The sequence below is a fragment of the Arvicola amphibius genome, chromosome 8, assembly GCF_903992535.2.
Source record: "Arvicola amphibius chromosome 8, mArvAmp1.2, whole genome shotgun sequence".
NCBI lineage: Eukaryota > Metazoa > Chordata > Mammalia > Rodentia > Cricetidae > Arvicola > Arvicola amphibius.
This window is the reverse complement of record NC_052054.1, coordinates 122,397,125-122,418,730: the sequence shown is the minus strand read 5'-3', so window position 1 is coordinate 122,418,730 and position 21,606 is coordinate 122,397,125.

Here is a 21,606-nt window from a genome sequence, read left to right as displayed (position 1 = left end):
GTGGTGGCGCACGCCTTTAATCCCAGCACTCGGGAGGCAGAGGCAGGCAGATCTCTGTGAGTTCGAGACCAGCCTGGTCTACAAGAGCTAGTTCCAGGACAGGCTCCAAAGCCACAGAGAAACCCTGTCTCGAAAAACCAAAAAAAAAAAAAAAAAAAAAAAAAACAACCTGAGTTCAATCTCCGGGAACCAAATGATGGAAAAGAGAACTGATTCTCACAACTTGTCCTCTGGCCTCCTCAACTATGCCACAGCACATAGATGCAACGCACACACATATGCATCCATACATGAATACATACACAAAAATAAAATCTTTAAATCTATATAGAGAACTATCTGGGGGGGTGTGATATTTATTTTCAATATCTAACTTATTCCATTTTTGTTTATTAAATTTATTTTGAACCTTGTTTTTCTAGTCCCTTCATTGGACATGAGCGGCCTAAATCATGACAAATGTGGATGTTTCAGTACACTATGCAAGCACGTAAGTAGTAATGATAGGATCAATGTGCATAAATTTTTGGGCAGCATCTTTCTTTGAAGACTATTTTCTGGATGAAGTTCAAAGAAACAAAAATGAGCATCAAACATCACTACCTCATACCGGTTTAGTGCAATCAAGGTTTACCCCAAGTTCAATTTTATTCAAGAAATATTCCACCATATTGAGTTTATCTAACATATCAATCACCTAAAAGAAAAATAAAAGATCTATGAAACAAAAATTATCTTTTATTTTAAAAAGTTACAAAACCTTCTAAGTGTGCAATATAGCAGAAAGAAATTGAAAGCCTGTCACTAAGTTCAAACAGAAATTATGTTGATGTTTCTGCTTTGTAGCACAATTAATAAAAACCCCAAGACATAAATTGGGGTTCACCCTGAAGGTTAGGAAAACAAAACAGGCAGCCATTTCCTCTTCCTCAGTCTGGAAAGGCGATCTTGCCTCCAGGAATCTCAGAATGAGACTGAAGTAGGGGTAAAAGCCAGTGACTAGCTGTTTTTCTTCTCTGACCTTCAATTTGAACCCCAATATCTGTCTCTGGGTTTTTATTCATTATACTACATTTATTTTAATAGAGACAGGGTTTCTCTGTGTAACAGCCCTACCTGTACTGGAACTAGCTCTGTACACCAGACTGGCCTCAAACTCACAGAAATCCACCTGCCTCTGCCTCCCAAGTCCTCAGATTAAAGGCATACACCACCACCACGCAATCCTCCGACCAGGAATCTCAAAATGACACTGAGCTAGGGGTAAGACTCAGTGGCTAGATGTTTTGCTTTTCTGATCTTCAGGATGAATGCTAATATCTGTCTCTGGATTATTAATCATACTACAATGCCTTGAGGGTGATAATTGAATAATTTATAAGAACATTAAAATTGATTACATTGATATAAATTCTGTTATTTCCCATATGATAATTTTAATTAATAAATATAAAACATATAAAGGGAAATAGTCTTCTTTTTAGCTGAGACTGCCCTCCCTTGTCCCTGTTGCTATTACCCAATAAACACACTGTACGTAAACAAACACTACTTACATTCTCACCCTACAGGGAAGCAAAGTTCCATAATTTAGGGTGTGCATAGGTGTGTAGAGAGGGAGTGGAAGTTCCTATGGCATGTGGGGATTTTTTCTGCAATGAAATATAATTATATATATATATATATATATATATATATATATATATATATAGAGAGAGAGAGAGAGAGAGAGAGAGAGAGAGAGATACTCTTTCAAATGATAATACCCAAGGATCAAATGAGATTAAGACTTACTAAGGGAAGCCAGGGTATTAAATTTTCGTGCTTCTTTTCTATTGGAGTATCAGCTAAGATTTCCCAATTTGACTGATTTGCCATTATTTTTAAGCTATTTAAATCCTAAACTCTATTAAAATATGCCAGAGCCAATGGAGAATAGAGAAAATCAAATTCTTCCCAATCTTCAAATGACTCCCTAAAGGATGCAGATTCATTCCTCCTGCAAAAAATAGTTCAAGTACTTTTGATCAATTTCTAATATTTTTTCATGTTCACATATATTCTATGTTGGGCAGGGAGTCTCACCATGGTTAATACCTTAACTTTAAGCATTTATGAATAGTTTAATTTTATTTATTGCTGATGTCACCCAAACTGCAACAGGAAAATATTTAAGACAATGCTTAATATATAGATACTTCTATAGTTCTTCAGAATATCTATCTACTAATCCTATAAAAAATTGTTTTGTGATCTTTGCAGTCGTATATCCATCTATATGGAAAGCATTTTTCCTTAGCTCCAGAGACTCTCATTAGTGATAACAATTCATGGACATATAAGGAAGAAATGCATAGAATAATGGATAGCTAAATTGGCTGATCTATGGAATGTCCTGTGATGTGGGATTACCCTCTGTATGCTGTGAATTCCATTGGTTAATAATGAAACTGCCTTGGCCTGATAGGTTAGAACTTAGGTAGGTGGGAAAAACTAAACTGAATGCTGGGAAAAAAGGATAAAGTCAGAGAAACACCATGTAGCCCTCCTGGAGACAGACGTCTGAACTTTAGCCAGTAAGCCACATCCACGTAGCCATACACAGATTAATAGAAATGATTAAATTAATGTGTAAGAGTTAGCCATTAAGAAGCCAGAGCTAACGAGCCAAGCAGTGATTTAATTAATACAGTTTCTGTGTGGTTATTTCGGGTCTGAGCATCCAATTGGCCAGAACAACCAATCGGCCTTCCCACAACAAATTGGTGTCTATCGAAACAAGCGACCTCCTCCAAAAGTCCTGTATTCTTACAAAAGTACATTCCTAGGCCTTATCTAAGGAGATTCTCATCAAATAGATCACAGACTCTCAGAACAGAGATCTGTGACTGTATTTTATTCATAGTTCCCCATACGGTTCAATTTTCAGTAGCAGCACCACTAACAAAAAAGATTTTAAAAAATTAAAAACAAGTCTCTCCTGAATTATAAGGATTATCTTAATAAAACAGAAATTCATAGAGTTAATTGAATTAGCTGTTACTGAGCTGTGTGGAACTGTGTTAAATGCCATAGTACATTCCTAAGAAATGTTTCCCATGTTCAAAGGATCTAAATTTAATGAAGGATGGGGAAACTTACCATGCATGAAAGAGTATTAAATTTGAAGGTATTTAAAGCTGTCCTTTTCAGTAATTTGTATGACCTAAAAGCCCTTTCTTTGTTTCCTGTTAGCCAAGTAGTAACATATTAGTGTAGTCCTTGAAACTGAAGTAGACAATTTTAAATATTTTATACTTAATGTTTCAGTCAATGGAATTTTAATAATATTTTAACGATAAGCATGCTTAATACTAATGCTTGCTAGCAAACTAAAGGTCAGTTACAGAAACAGGAATATTTAGTCAATAAAAGGTGTTGTAGCGACTTGGCTGTAAGCCCCTAGAAGTCTGGTTGAAAGACATGCCAACTGAGAACAAAGTGAATAAGGAAAGAGTCTTAGTTACTTTACTATTGCTGTGATAAAACGCCATGACCAAAGAAATTCATGGAAGAAAATCTTTATTTGCCTTATGTTTCCAAAGAGTAATTAATCCATGATGGCTGAACAGAGTTAGGCAGCCAGGGCAACAGGTCAGAGTTCACATCTCCAACAACAAACAGGAAGCAGAAAACACACATGCAAAATGCAGGAGTCGTTTTGAATCCTCAGAGACAGCCCACCCCTTTTGACATACACCCTCCACCAAGCTTCCCCCAAAGCTGTGGACTAGGCACCTGACTATGGGGGGCATCTCATTCAAACCCCCATGGTAAGAAATCTTCCCAGACTTACTGTCAGGAAAAATACAGAGAAATAGCATAAAATCCAACCTAGAACAAATCATGTCTGAAGAGTTATCAACAGTGTCGATCCCTGGGTGGAAGCAAAGATGTAGGAAATTCGGGGAACCTCAAGCTGGTTTAGATCTGTTCAAGTTAAACTGCTAGATGGAACTTACTAGAAATACTACAGGGGATACAGGAGACAGAAAAGGAACTTGAGCAAAAGCCTGAAGACAAAACTAGAGGAATTCATCAAAAATTTGTACATGCTATAGCTGCCTGGAGTCTCCACCATGTTTCAGATGAAAAAGGCTACCTGATTAATGACATTTTATAAACATGAGGACACATAAGAAATATAAAACACACTATAACAAGGAATTTAAATGTTATGTTACTACTCACTCCTCTGAAAATGTTTTCATCTAAAAAGGCAAGAAAATTTAGTTCAAAATTAGCCAGTTTAACATTTTCAGCTCCCTCTTAGTTGATAAATATATTAAAAAAATACGAAGAGACTTGGGAAAATTATCATCATTTCTTTAAAGCAGTTTCTTTACATTGTTCCCCGCCCCTTTTTAAAAACTTGTATTATAGTTTCCCTCGTAAGAATTCACTCACATCACAGTTGAGTTCTCTTTCCTCCAGGCTGGTTACCTAGCTGGCCTAATCACTGGGTAATTAAAATAAAGCCCACTCTAGATAATTGGCCATCTTCTCTAATTGAAAACTAGGTAGGTAATCATTAGGCCCAGGGAAATGCCTGACTCTCATACTGTAATATCAACTACCATCTGTCTATTAAATTAGTCATTGTAAAATATTAACATATAAATGACTACTACAGGACTATTTAAAAAGTGGCCCTGGAAATTAATTAAATCTTTTTCATTTTGTTGACTCACCTATTTCTTTCTAGGGAACTGTAAGTAAAAGAATTTAAGAGCTGATGAAAAAAAGGGAAAATGACTTTTGTCATGCAACACAGACATGTCTAAAAAGTTTATAATCGCTAATTTTGCTCTCTACAGCATTTGCTCTCACTCAAAGCAATCAACATTGAAGCAAGAAGCGAGGGGAAAAATTACAAACAAAAATATTTAGCCCATTCATATAACTTGAGCGAGCTACAATGACAGAAACTGGCTGACAGAAACAGATGTCCAAGACCAGTGTGAACAATAAACCTGCCATTCTAATAAACCTTTCAGTGCCCACAAATCCTAGAAAATAGGCAAATACCCTAAATTTGTTATTAGTAAAAGAGCAATTTATCTGAATGAGGAAAGAGGAAAATTTTGTAAAAACCAAAAGATTCTTTAAAAGACATTAGGAGTCATTAACAAGATGGCCACTTGGGTTTTTTTGTTTGTTTGTTTGTTTGTTTCTTCTTTAAATATATACTGACTGTTATCCTCAGAGACTGTCCGCAGTACATTTGAACACAGCACCTTCAGTTCGAGGGCAAAGCATACACCATTATTCAGGGGATGGTGAAGTAGGCAGGATAGCACCAGCACTTTGCTGTCCCTATCAGAGCCAATCTTTCCATGAAACGAATGACCCACTAAACTTGTCCCAGTTGACTTGCTGACATCTGGGGCTAAGACTTGTGTGGCACGGGCTCTTTGAAATGTGTATATGAATGTGAGTTTGCATGTTCACAATTAAGGCAAACCGTGACACAGGTGAATACTCCTCAGACACGCAGGCAAAGTCACTTACAACTGGGTTTAAGTAAAACAATAACTCGGGGGATAGCTAACAAGATAACAGAATTGAAATAAAAGTAAGGGACTCTACAAACCTTAAGTTTGTAAGCAGTTACAGAACTCTAAGTAGTGTCTCTGAGAAAGACATCTAGGCTGAAAAACACAACTACTTTGAAATATTTGCTCCAATCTACTCAGGGCAGAACTATGGTGCTGACCCCATCATTCAAGCAACACTCACAAGATTTAGCCCATCCTTTTCCTCCTTTACAGAACCCAGCAAGAGTTCTGCATACTCTAGAGCATTGCTGGTAAGGTCGTTATCAGCTACTATCAGCCTAATTAATCAAAGTTTGTCGTCTCACTGGCACCATGGCAAAAATAGGGCAATGAGTTGAAGAGTTTATAAACCTCAGCTACAAATGAAACCTTTATTTCCATGACAATCAGAACATTATCCTCTGTAACAGCCATTGATAAAATGACCTCTTCTGCTGTAACAGGTGGGATAAAATGGTAACTTAGACAGAAAACATGCACATTAACTGAATTTTCATTCCTTCAAAACCAAATAACATCCAAAAACATCTTTGAAGTGATATCTATGTAGGATTTATACCAAATCCAGGTGCCAGGGATAATAAATGAACCATTTATTTGATGTATATTATACTTTAAAGGGAGCAGAAGGAGCTCCCAACGGGAAACCGTGAAAGCATTCTCGTGAGCGTCTCATCAGGTGAAGTCGACATAACAAAGCCAACAAGTACAAAAGATAACTACTTCGTTCTGTCACGCTGTGTCATGTTGTAGAAAACACAAAGCAGTGCATGACCTCTAGAGAAACAGCCAAAAGTAGCTGGTCTTGTGGCTTTAACGTGGGTGTTTTTGAATTGTTGAAGGGCCTCTCTCTTCCCGCTGTGGCCACAGATATCTCTAGAGGAATCTCAAGCAGGAAGAGAAAAGAATGCTGATGAATCAAAGAAGCTTAAGAGTGTGGAGGGGGTCAAGGAGGACAATCCGCTGACAGTGGAAAAATCAGCTAGCTGTTAAGAATTTACATGTATGTAGATATCTCGTAAATTTCCATTTATTCAGTTTTCGAATGCTAACTAGGCGAGATGGATAGACACTAGCTGTGAGCGGACTTATAATGTAAGCCATCGCTATTTCATTTATTGTTTTTAATGCTATTGTCTTTATTTAGAAAGAAGTAATTTCATGCTCCTCTCTTACTGACCAGCCAGTATTGACTGGTATAATCTCTTACTGACAGCCATTATTGAATTCCAGATCCATAAAACTTCAGTGTAGTAGAAGGTCCTTAAATACTAGAGCTTTGTAAGAATAAATGATGGGTTGCCATTAGATTTATCTTTAGGCACCTAAAACCAATTACCAAAATTACATATATATATGTATATATATATATATATATATGTATATATACATATATATGTGTGTGTGTATATATATATATATATATTTCTTGAAGACTTCTTTCTTTAGGATTAATTTCTCAAGTTAAAGAAGTAACTAATAGAGAAGACCTCTGCCCTCAGCTTTATTTCTTAAAGTGAATGTATGCACAATTTGCAATGAAAACATCTGAAGATGGATAATTTAGAATACCATTAGGAATAAGACAAAACTGGGAAATTCCCTAGAGTTTTTCTTTTTCTTTAATCCTGTGAAAGACATAAAATGATGAAGAGGAAATTAGAGAAAGACAAGACAAACAGAAAATACATATAAAACATGAATGAGTAAACTCGACCTTATCAGTAAACATTAAATGGTTTAAACTAAAATTGTGGTTGAATAGTCTGAATTAGTATTATAGAATCAAATATTTTCTGCATTTGAGCTTGCAAAACAAAAACGTTCATAAATATATCAAGGTTCTATACAAATAAAGTTTGAGCCCAGTGATGGTTCTTGGTTATCAACTTTATTTGGGATGAGAGACACCTAAGACCTTTAATGCACACCTGTGTGTATGTCTGTGAGGGTGCAATGCACACCGGTGGGTGTTTCTATGAGGATGTAGTGCACACGTGTCGGTGTGTCTGTGAGGGTGTAATGCACACCTATGGGTGTGTCTGTGAGGGTGTAGTGCACACCTGTGGGTGTGTCTGTGAGGTTGTAATGCACACCTGTGGGTATGTCTATAAGGGTGTAGTGCACACCTTTGGGTGTGTTTGTGAGGGTGTAATAAACACCTCTGGGTGTGTCTGTGAGGGCGCAGTGCACACCTGTGAATGTGTCTGTTATCTTGTATTGCACACACCTGTGGGCATGTGGGTAAGGGTATAATGCACACCTGTGGCTATGTCTGTGAGGGTGTTATGCACACCTGTAGGTGTGTCTGTGAGGGTGTTGCCAGATGGGATTAATTTAGTATGTTGAGAAAGACCACAATGAATGTCACAGGAACCAGCATGATCCCACAGGCCAGATGGCTAGATGCAATAGGGGGAGAAAGGATGGCTAGAATGCAGCCACACCCTCATAGTCTTCATTCATTCATTCATTCATTCATTCATTCATTCACTCACTCACTCACTCACTCATTCTTGTTCTCATCATATGCACTCAGTTACTATGGATGTGTGCTGCTTTACTCCACCATGTTAAGCTTCCGAAATCAGGATCCAAATAATCCCCTCTTTACTTAAGTTGTTTTTATCTCAGGTATTTGACATACTGACCCAAAAGTCTGATTACCCAGATACTAAAGTGTAGCACAAATTCTAATTGTTCTTAATAAAAACCCAGAGTCAGATGTGAGTGGGTAAAAGCTGAGAGATCAGAGAAGCAGTGCAGCCAGCCACTAGAGAGTCCTTTTGCCTCTACCGAATCCTCAGACGAAAAGGAAGACCCTGTCCTCAGACTGCCACCTTCAGACTGCTGCCTCAGAATGCCCCTCAGACTGCACTGAACTCCTGTATCCTCCCACGTTATATTCCTCTCTCTGCCCAGCCATATCACTCCTGTCTCCACCTCCCTAGTGCTGAGATTAAAGGCTTGGGATCTCAAGTGCTGGAATCACCTTTGTGTGAGCTCTGTTTCTCTTTTAGACAGATTCAATCTTGAGTAGTCCAGGGTGACCTTGAACTAACTAACAGAGATCCCTCTGCCTCTGTCTTCTGAGTCCTGCCTGGGATTAAAGGTGTTTGCCACAACTGTCTGGCCTCTAGTGGTTTAGCTCCACGCTCTGATCTTCAGGCAAGCTCTATTTGTTAAAACATAAAGGAAAATATCACTATAGTAAAGTCTGACTATGTCTTAGGGCTCTCTCAGCACAGCCCTCAAGAAATCAGAGCACTGTTGTTGGAGCAGACTTTGGAGAGGTCTCACCTACTTTCAGGTCTTGTCCCCTCAGAGATGTGTTTACAGTTGGAAACCTTTGGCAAGAGATAATGTCTCCTTTAGGATAAAGGTTAAGTTGGTTTAAGTTGCTATAAAAGCTGTTGAAAAACCAAAGTCAGAACTGTTCTTCCAAAGCATAACATACTACATATGAATCAGCTACTGAGCAGGAATTAGGGCAAAAACAAATCCTACATCAAACATAATATTAAAGTAATACTAAAGTCAATTTGATTACTGTTCACACTGGATAAATAACCAGACCATATTTAAGAAGAAAATTAATAACCACAAATAACTTAATGTAAATTTATATATTGTTTTGTAACTTAGGGTTTACATTTCATGAGTAAAATATTCTAGAGATTTTTAATTTTTTTCATTTATCAGTCTATTTTCTGAACGTATTTTTAAAGGTATAGACTTCATATTCTTAATAAACAAAAATGTTATAGCTTGTATATGCAGCAGGAAAGCTGTAATGTTATCCAAGGCTACCATAATGTTGACTCTCCCTAACAGCTTGTGGAGCTTAAGTGTATCTAAATACATATGTACAGAGTAGGAATAGCTACAGTGGGAAATGTTCTTTCCTTCAGCGTTTTAGGATATGGTCCTTGGCTGTCTATAAAACACTCATTATTAACAATATGAATTATACCATCCTCTTTCAAGGATTTCTCTTGAGTTTTAAGACAGAAATATATCTCTAACATTTTTTCTCATATTATTTTCATCGCATTTCCAAATTTCTTGGTTCTTGTCAATCTGCCAACTGAACAATTATGTACAATCTTTGCCAGTCCAATAAGAACCTTCAGAAAATTATCAGACCATAAACTAGAATGCCAGTCGTATATAATGTCCATAGGCTTTACATGAGCTTCTGTTGTGCTATTCCATATGGACTGATTTGGGCTCCTTTTCCTCATAGAACTCCTTCAGAAAATTCTCTGGAAAGATGATACTGGGAACACATCACATAAAACTTTCCATATATTATTTTATTAATTTCGTTGAAAATAATCATGTGTAAGTCATTAAAAATCCTATTATATAATTCTGCTGAGTATAAATCAAAGAGTGATAAAGTCTAAATGGGTCAGATTTAAAAAATAAAAATGAGTTATAATTTATTAGTTCATATTATTTTATGTTGTACAATTTTAATTATGACTCTCATATACAAGAATATGTGCATAAGGCTGTTCTGTTCCACAAATAATATTAATATCTCAGCTACACATAGTATGGCCAAAGCCTGCTGCTCTTTTCATTGTTCAAACTTCTGCATCATCCTCCATCAGGCATTGTGAAAATAAATAATTAACTTATTTATTTACATTATATATTAGCTTGTTTATTTAGACTTTACATACAGTTTTATCATTTCCTGCGTGTCCTTATTAGTAACCATTAGAATTAGCATTTAATAATGTTTTAAAGTAAGTTTTTTTTAAAGTAAGCAGAGAATCAAAATGAGAAAACTATACATAGTATTGGGGTAACAGCCAAGTTTAAATTCTCAGATGACTCGGTGTGTGAAGTATTTGTCACAAAGTTCAGTGTTGGGGCTTCAAATTGCCAGAACCCAAGTAAAAGCCAGATGTGTAGTGAGTTCCTGCAGACACAGGGAGGTAGAGACAGAAAAGTCCCCAGAAGCTCATGGGCCACCTAGTCCACCACATTAAACAGTGAACAACAAGAGAGACTGTCTCACTGAACAAGGTAGAAGACAAGGAGAGCTATGCCCAACACCATCTGCTGATATCCACTTCTGAATTTACAAGAGTGGTATTTGGATTCAAGGAAAGCCTATGTATGTAAATGTGCCTATCCCAGGATATAGTATAAAACATGATTCACAAGTTACAGTCCAAGTGATAGCTACTTATACTGCTTGCTAATAAAATTACTAGGTATGGGACCGGGCGGTGGTGGCACACGCCTTTAATCCCAGCACTCGGGAGGCAGAGGCAGGCGGATCTCTGAGTTCGAGGCCAGCCTGGTCTACAAGAGCTAGTTCCAGGAAAGGCTCTAGAAACTACAGGGAAACCCTGTCTCGAAAAACCAAAAAAAAAAAAAAAAAAAAAATACTAGGTATGGGAACACTCTTGAGAATAAAGATAATTTCTTCCATATATTCATTTGTTACATAGGTTTTACTTTCAGCAGAGATTATTGGATACTTATGAAATAGCTCATCAAATCTAGATATCTTCAAACTATACTCAGTAAATAATTTAGCAATGAAATGTCTTAATATTTACTATAAACAATATGTAAAACTATTTCAGTTCAATTTACTCTTAAAAGTGGACAGTTACATATAAAACAACTTAGAGAACACTTTGCTACTCTTTACAAAATAGCATAGGTAAAGTAATTATATAACTATTACCTTCTAATGGATTAATTCAACAATGGATCTTGGCAAGTACCAATATGGCTATTGTGTAATATAAACAAAACTGAAGTGTACATAAGTCTATGTGTCTATCTAAAATATAGAATTAATGAACTGGTTTGACAAGGTACTCACAAAAGAGAAAAGGCTGCAGGTAGGTCAAAGCACTTTCAAGTATTTAGCAGACTAAGGGCTGCATGAACGTGTCACCTCACATTCAACTGTCCTAATTCCTAACCAAGACTTGATTGTGATACTTCCAATGCTACCATTTAATAAGAAATTTAAAATGGTATAGGGAAACCATAACTATGGTTAGTTCTTTTCAACATATTTTTAAAGTTTTTCATACAATGTATTTTAGTCATATTATTTCCCCCACAACTATTATATCCTCCCTGTCCCTACCTACCCAACTTCAGATTCTTCCTCTAAAACAACACAAAAAGTACCAACACCAAACGAAAGCACAAATGCCACAAAAGCTGTTTGTTTGGTGTTGGCCAACTAGTCCTGAGCATGTGGCCTGCCTGACTATGAAGCATGACTGATAAATTTAGAATTTTTCATATACCTGAAGCCACAATACGCCAACCGCTAATAGATTCCCAGTTAGGAGGGGATTCTTTGTCTACATTCTCTTCGTCAAGATGGGATTTTGTTTGGTTTTAACTTGTACGGGTCCTGCGCATGCTGTGTGTATAATGCTAAATGATTATAGCAATAAAATAATTCTTAATGACATACCACTATAGCCATAGATCTGCAGACTGCAGAACCGTCATTGGTGAAGCTTCTTCTTGTAGTAGATGGAAAGTAACAGAGACACATAATTGGTCAACATACACAGAGAGACTTTGGAGTATTCATCCCTAATTGAGATGTCTTTATAATACATTCACACACACACACACACACACACACACACACACACACATCGGGGATCTATGCAGAAGAGTAGGCAGAAAGACTGTAAAGGCCAGAAGAAGGGGAAAACTTCAAGGAAACAGCATTTTCCAGATACAACTGGACTGATACACATGTATCAGGGAAAGCTAAGCTTTCAAATAAAAAAAAATGTTATAGAAAGGTCTAAACAAAATCAGTGATGGAGCCATGAAGGCTTCTAAGAGTACCCACTACCAGTGAGCACAGTAACAAGCTTCCTCACAGTTCCTTCATAATACTTTCCCGATTTAAAAATTTAAAATCATAATGTCAAGTGCCAAGCTTGTAAGTGGGTCATTTGTTAACCAGGCGTAATACTTCATTCAAGCTCCATCAGTAAATTTTTCTCAAGAAAAACAATATGTGAATCAAAATGACAATCATGTTATAGTTCAAATGTCAGGTATCAAACAGAAAATTGGAAAAAATGTTTTCAAAAACAGCAGCAAAATCTTATGGAATGTCACATAAAAGGGGGGGGAAGATTATAAAATAGAATGGTGAAGTCTGTTATAAGATTGTGAATTCTAGTTATGACAGAGAAGCTACAAGCATAAGAACTCAACACCATGGTTGCCTAAACAAGACCTAAACAATCCCAACTATAGCTGACATCCTGATATAAAGGGGGGAAGGATCACAGGGGTCTACCCCTAAATGAAGAGCTAAGGGCAATTAACAACTGGAGAGAGAGGGATATCTCCCAGATTGGTTTCCCAATCGAAGTGCTCAGGTCTATACACATAGATATACAAGACTCAATAGGTTGTACTTAACTGCTCATTCATCTCTATGCAAATATAACACAATTATAAAAAGGAAGGTTGTAAATTTGGAAGGGTGGAGTGAACATGAGAGAGGGAAGAAGGGTAAATTCTATAATTATATTTTAATTAAATATTTTAACAAACATCACAAGTTTCAAATGGCATTATTATTTCCATTGTTGATTGATGTACAGATAGTTAAATCATACAGCAAAAATATTACCCTGAAAGGTAATAAAATAACCCATGGTTAATGAAGTCTTATACATGGTCATGATCTACAAGAATATTGAAAAGTATTGATTGAAATATATACAATCAGAGATACCACTTTGATTTTAAGCTTCTTTGTTTATTTTTTTATTTTTATTGAGCTCTATGTTTTTCTATGCTCCCTTCCCTGCATCTCCCCTCCTCCTCAACCCTCTCCCAAGATCCTCATGCTCCCAATTCCCTCAGGAGATCTTGTATTTTTCTACTTCCCATGTAGTTTATTCGTTAACTATTTTAGGGCTTCTACACTATACTGTTTTGTTTTAATTATCAACTTGATATAACCTAGAATCACTCAGGAAAAGAATCTTAATAAGGATTGAACACATTGGTATATGGGCATGTTGGCGGGGGAGTGTCTTCACTGTTAATAGATGTAGGAAGATACTGTCCATTGCGGGTAGCAGTATTCCCTAGGCATAGGCTCCTGACATGTATTAAAAGAGAAGGCTAGCTGAGAGCTCACAAGCCAGCAACCATCATGCATTCATTCTCTCTTGATTAAGGATATGATGCATTTGACTCATAAAAATTGAAATCCTTTGTCTATAAACATAGTCCCTTGCTTTTAGAGTTCGTTTATTAAATATAGAATATCTATAGGTAGAAATATTCCACTATTGGCTTAAAAGTCATGGGTAATTGAGTCTTACTTAATGGGGGATTTAATTTTAAACCCAAGTGAAAAAGATGGGCTGTTGCAGTCTAGAAACCACATGAATATATGATGTTATAACAAAAGAAACTGCTTTGCCTGTATATTGCTTTTCAATATGAAGAAAACACTTGACCTCCCTTTCATTGAACAGAACATTATCCAATTTCCATGACTGAATGAGGCATTGACTTAGGGAAATAAAATAATGATGACTGGTTTGGAGAAATTGTGATTATCTCCCCAGGGATAGGGTAACTGAACTAAATTTTAATCTTTTAAGGAATTAGCAAAGAAAGGCAATGTTAAAATAAGCCAAGTGTCTATACTATGGCTTAGAAATGTAAAAGAATTTGATGTAAATACCTATTTTGTTTATTTAGAATTCTATACAGGTTCTTTTATTCTTGGGGTGTGAGATTTCTTCTTGAAAAATCTTTAAAGGTATCATATATATATATATATATATATACACAAAAAGGTGTATGTCTAGGTATTTTAAACATGTCACTATTATCATGCATGTACAAATCATTCATATAAAAGTATTTAGCTCAGAAATTTATATAACGTAATAATTTTTTTTACTTTCCTTCTATCTCAAAACCTCTCTCATCTCCTTTCTTCCTACAATCAAAACCAGTAACTATCCAAAAAACACAACCTGTATTTCCTTTTCTTTTCAAAACTGCATGTCTTAAATGTCTCCTCATCTTTAACTCTACATATGTCAGTCTGGTTAAATATCAAGGTTGTTAAATCCTAGCTTTTCTATTATGTGGTGTTGGAGATTGAACAACAACCTCGATCATGCTAGGTAAGAGTTCTATCAGTAAGCTATACCTCCAGTCCTTAATACTATTTTATTTGAACAGTGGTCCATGTAGTATAATAAAATATATACAGAAATATATATATATATATATATATATATATATATATATATATACACTTTTTGGAAAATAAGTTCTTTATATGAAATATGTATATAAAATAGGATCAATATTTTTAAACAAAATAAATAAGTAAATAGTAAGGAACACAGTTTATAGGGATCTGTTTTTTTCCATATTCCAATCTCATTCTTCACTTCTCTCCAGTCACACAGAATTGACTGTCTATTGTACATTCTAGGAAAGTTCTTTAACTACATTTTACTGCAGTTTCTCCTGTATGAAACAATCTCCTAACTATTCCAGGTCAACATCATGACTCTTTTCAGAAACTGCACTAACTAGGAAATTATCTCAAACTCAAGCTGTAATAAATGTCCATTTTCACTTTAGTGCCCCTAGTTGCTAACATCCTCAATAAAACTCTAAAAGTCTCTAATTTTGCATCTGCCTGACTTATTACATTCTCTTGCATATTAGTGATGGATTTACTGGTACAGAAATAGCCACTCTGTGGATGAATGCTTTTGCTTTGTTTATTAAGTGCTCTCTAAACTGAATACCAATGATAAAACCCCTTATATTAATTAGCGTTTTAAAAGTTATTATCTTTATTTTTTAAAATCCAGTAAAAGTTCACAAGTATCTACCATGAACCAAATGTCATGCTAAGTACCTTATAAATATTTTTCAAATAATCATCAAAACAGTTGTAGCAACAGAAGTATCTCTTCCATTTTATATTATATGTAGGGATATGAAGCACAGGGAAGGTAGTTAAGTTTTCCGAGACCTCAGAGCTACAACATTCATTAGTGCACACAGAGTATATTCAATTTAATCATCATGACTATCAAAAGCTGCAATTAATCTAGCCATAGGACTAGGGACAAATATCTTGGAGTTTTATATGTCAGATCTCAGAGTTATGCTGGCCTATTGGTTTTGGCAAATGAGAGGCGAGGCAGCATGCATTAACAGACGCCAGGGGCTGCATTCCTCTCAAGTGTTTAGGTGACAGGAGCGTTTCCGTGGGAGTAAAATCACAGCACGTGCTTTGGTGTCAAACCTACAACTACAGTGAACATTTTCTATATTCTCTAAACCTTTGCAGAACCGTTCATGTTTTGTATCACAGTTGGTTTGTAATTAACAAATACTTCTCAATTTTCATTGAGTAATAATTTATAAGCCTTAGCTTTAACTTTTCTCCCTACAACTTACGGCCTAATTTTTCTCTTTGTATTAATCATCTCAATGATTCGGAGTAACAGCATTTCTTATGGAAACCAGACAATGATATTCCTTAGCTGAAACCGACTTGTCAGGAACTAGGAGTTTAAGCCTACATTGGCGTCATTATTCCAAATGTGTATCCGCCAGCATTGCATTATTATGTTCAAGCAGATAACAGTTTTCACCGGAGTATTCTGTCAACTAAAAGATGGTTCAGACAAAAAATGGAAAATTGCAAAAACTATCTGTAATATTTATATCATATCACCAATTACTGCCCCAGTGCTTCAGTACAAGAGGTGATTCGCAACGGATTGTGTAGTAAAGGCAAGGCAGCAAAAGTTGTCAGTATGAACTTCCCTTGTCAGCAAGAGAGTGACTGCAAGCCACGGCCCATTCTCTTCTCTCTCGCTTCAGCCACAGCAACAGGACTCAGCAGTTTCTGCAGGGAGCAAGTGAATGAAGCTGTCTACTCCCGGGCAGTACCATTTATTACCGGCCACTGACATAACACAGTTAGAGTCTGAGTTTAAAAAGTTATGCAATGTTATCTCACTTACTAGAGGACTTAAAAGGAAGGTGCGGTGTCGCTGATTCATAAAGAAGTCTGCCAACCAAAAGACATCGCATTACTTTGAGGGCTCTCCTGCTGGCAAACTGAGTAACGGTTATCATGAGAATTAAATGCTGCACACTGTAGGAAAGAAAACCTTACACAGTTCTACAAAGTGGAGTTGGGTCATATTTTAACCTGTAAAAAAATATTTTACTCTTACACAGACACAATATGGAAACTTCAAATTGTAGCATGAGTTTGAGAAATGTCAATAATTTTCACTGGTCTCGGGTATAATTAATAACAAATATGTCTGTGTGTGTGTGCATGTGTAATTCATGCTTCCATTGAAATATCAGCTTTACGTTAATGTAAACCACTCTAATACATTAATTGATAAGAAACAGTCTTTTAATTTCAGTATATTTCAGCTTCTATTTTTTGATTGAGTCCATGTTTAGAAAAATAATCTTTAAAAATCTACCTCTGCTGCCTCAGATCTCAAGAATGAATTTTAGAACAATTAATCCATCCTTCATATTGCCTTTCCTGTAATTATTTAAGGAAGGAAAGGAATTCTGAAACACAAATTATATAAGTCAATCTCATAATGTCCAAAGATCATTTAAAAATCATGGGAACTAGATTTACAAAGTCGTAAAAACACTGCAGAGCATCACAAACTATGATGAGAGAATCAGTCGTGCATGAAATCCCTAAGAATCATAGTATCAGTTTAAAAATAACTATTTATGACAAGTCTCTGCTAGGCATAATTCTAATCTTGTTATAAAAGACAGTTTGGCAATCCACTTATTTTCTGTAGTTGACACGTAGTTTGGAAAAGCAGTCTCGAGGCTTTAGGAAGCACGTGTTCAGCTGACATAAAGGGGTAAAGGGAGCACTCCCTGTAGCCCTGTGAACCTGTGCAGCCTTCAGTCTGTGTCCCTCTCCTGCCAGAGAAGCAGATCTACAGGACAGCGGAGGGTGTTGACCTAAGCTCTTAGGACAGAAATAGTTGCATGTCGGGCAATAGTCGCAGAGAAGATTTCTTTCACAAGTCCGCAGAGTGCTCCAAATAGGAATCACAGTCCAAAGAGGCAGCTGTTCTCTCGTCTCCCTGGAAAAAGTGCTATTTGAGTCTTCCAGTTATTTGTCCCTCTCTGCCTTCTGAAGCATAGGTGGTAGAATTCCTGGGCAAGGATCCTAGTCAGGAGGAATGAAAACTTAGAAAGACACAAACTATTTCAAAGATGTAGATAAATCCAGAAGAACTCAATAGTCCCCATAGCAATAAAGAGTACAGATCATTGGCCTTAAATTTAAAAAAGTTTAACAATTTCTACTTAATTGGAATAATTTTTAAATCTTATATTAGAAGACATGTGAGTTAGATACACGTTACAAGTTTATGTAATATAAATACACTACACTTTAAACAATACACATAATTTCCAAACTGCCTGGAGAAAAGTTGCAAAATATCTTATTCATTTTCAAGAACACATGGGTGTCTGAGGTGCTCTTCCTTATATTAAAGCTACTTCATAATTATTGAAAACTGGTCTTACTAAAATCTGAGATGAGTGGTAATAATTCATTTGATAAATCAATACTTTTTAACCTTTAAGCAGAATTCACTTCAGGCTGATATTTCCACAGCTAATGCAACGTTGTGGTTTGGTGGAAACTAAGGGGAAGTACGCGGACCGTGCTCTGGAAGAATACATGTGACAGTTTCCGTGTGCTGCCTGGGTCACCTAATTCTGATCTGGTCTTTCCCATGAAGGTATCGAGTCTTATTAAACTAATGATAAATAAAATTAAATCCATGCAGTAAAAGCATAAAGGTCCTTCTCTGTTGTTTTCACATCTGAATGTTAACTCCCAACATAGTGACATTTTAGTGATATTTTGTTTATAATATAACAGATAGTTTGCCAGAAGAGCACACTAGTCAGCCAGCCATACAGGCCAGGAAGTGGTGGCATGCACATATAATCCCAGCAGCCAAACGAATTAGCTGTAGAGGCCAGACAGTGGTGGTGCATGCCTTTAATCCCAGCACTAGAGAGGAATATAAAACATGATAAGACAGGGACCCACTCTCTTTTCAGTCTGAAAACTTCGCAGAGTTAAAAGCTCTCTGGTGGTTGGTTGCTTTGCATCTCTGATCTTCAGGCAAGCTTTATTTGTTAGATCAGAAACAAAATATCACCACAGAACATTAGAGAAGTGCATCTGTGTGTCTTTGTTTTCCATGAGGGGGGTGGGGGGACTATGCACCCACTTCTTTTGGTAGGCCACAGAACACTGCTCTGATAAGAAATAAAATTAAAAAATCCAGAGTCCTCACCGAGGAGTGTAGAAAATAAATTCGCCACTTTGTGGAAATCCTTGGCATGGTTAGCATCTTGGCACACCTACCCGAACATATCAGAAAGAGAGGGCCAAAGCAGCTCTGCTAACAGTAGGGCTTAGAACAGAGCATTAATCCACACACACGTGCTCCCCTAACAAAGGGTGCATGACTTTAAAAGCGCACTAATGTATTTTAACAAAGACAAAAATAGTTTCAACACTAAAACTTATACCGAGGATGTGGAAGACATTCTAGATGGGTTATTAAATAGCATATTGACTTGGGAATGAAATATTAAAACTGTTAAGAGCAGAATGAGTTGGTTCATGATTCATAGATGCAATTAGAGTCACTCAAGGGTGGAGGACAATGGGATCTAAGACAAAAGCCAGTATGAAGAGAGATGAAGACAGGATGAATGTTCTGTGTAGTCGTTTCATCTCCAGCAACCTACCTTAGCCTGTTACATTCTTGTCTCTCTCTCGAACTCAGCTGATTACCCCTCTTTAACCAAACCTTGAATGTAAATTGCTCTCATTTCCCTCACCTTGACAAGCTCCTCGCAGAACAGGATAAACCTCACCTGTAGCACCCACCTTCTGGTGAAGGGTCACCAGAATTAGCAACCATTGTCATTTGTGGAATTCATTCACCAGGTCTATTTAAGTCACACTGTCTCCATTTAAAAAGAAATCATGACATTCTAATTAGATAAACGTGTTTTAGAGACCTTTGTAGGTAACACTTTTTTGTTCTGAATCCTGGGCAATCATGCTTAAAATGAATGTTATGAGCAATAACAAATTTCATGGAAAAAATGATATGAATAATAGTTTAATATTTCAAATTATTGATCAGAATTTAAGCGACGATTATCGTTGAAGCTACATGAAATTCTCATCCCAAAGCCAATGACCATAGCTAAAGAACAATTAAAATTCCACAAGTCCTTTGCTTACAACAATTATTTTGTTGTTGATATCCTCACATTTAAAAATAAATAGATACAAATTGAACTGCTTTATGACAAATCTTTATTGAAGGGTTCAGCTTTTGACTTGTTCAGAAGCTGACAGCAATCTAACCACACATCCCTGCTGCCCATATTGCTTTGGAGCACCGCCTGCCAGCTGAAGAAGATGACAGGTGGCAGAGCCTGCACACATGAAGTCTACCACCTCTCAGTCTGAGATTTAACTCATTGGGTGGGGGTGGGGGGGGGGGCGATCACCATTTTAACTCTTTACCTTGGCAGATATGGGAAACACTTGTTTAAATCGCCACTCACCGTCTACTGAAAGTTTGCTAGTCAACATCAGAAGAACTGCAATCCCGCTTCTTTAACACTTTTTCCAAGTATGTAAGGTTTGGGATAGAAGAAATGAGTGAGCCGGGGGATATCACCAGTATGTCTCTGTGAACTACAAACTTCAGCACTTCATACTTAACATGTAGTCTATTTTTTAACCACCTAAATAAATGTGCAAGGGCTGTGAAATAGGGGGAATATTTGATAATTATAGTTCATTCATTAGTATGTACATAAAACAATATGTTCTGTATTTGTATATAAATCTTGCATTTCTCTCTAGCATGCAGCATTTCTCTCCAGAAGCACATTAGTTGTGTCTTATCTTTAAAAGTTTAAATATCTATAAAATATAATATAAAAGGTTATCTCATGAATTTGATTGAAAACCATTTTCTCTTGAAGGCATGTTAAAAAACAGTAAGGATGAAAGGACCCCTGATTTGGGGCTCGCAGGGTAAACATAAATCTTTGTAACAAAACTGTCTCTCCAAGCTACTTTTTTTATACCAAAACTATAAAAACAGAATATGTAGGAAAATGATTTAAGAATACTGCCCCTCAGAGACAGCCAAATTCCTTCCCCAGATAGTCTGCTTAAACTGCTTATGTGAATCCAGGTATGCATTTGTTCTGCAAACTATTACATCTCCTGTGTATAAACACAAGAAACACCAACTCAAGTTCAGTGTATGAGAAAGAGATGTCCATGTTCTCATGCTGCTCTTTTAAAAGAAAGAAAGTAATTTGTTTAAATTTGAAACCTGGTATCACCATAAAAACTACAAAGGCCTCAAATCTGTGATCCCACCACCTCAGTCTTCTAAGCGCTGGGATTACAAATATGCACCACCAGGTAATGCTCCTCTTTCTGCCATAAAATCCTACACACATTAACATTACTCACTCTGGACCTGGTAATACTTTACAACATTATTTTACTTAATCCCTGCAACTGCTTGGTGGATTTGAATGTAAGATTTCCTTTGGAGATGAGAACACTGTAGTTTTTAAACATTACATGTTTAACCTGCAGTCATGATTGTGTTCTAAACAGCTATTTAATTCTCAAGACACATGACTTTGCTTCTATACTAAATAATTTAATTCACATTATTGAATTAAGAAGGCAATTGAAATGGTTACTGTATTTTAGGTGTTATAAATGTACTGGAATATAAATGTCAAACATAGCAGTGGTACTGGCAACAAACAAATGTTGGTAACATGCTTGATCCTGTTTCTAAGTTTGCTGTTTTCATAAGTATACCTAGATATTGACAATTATTAG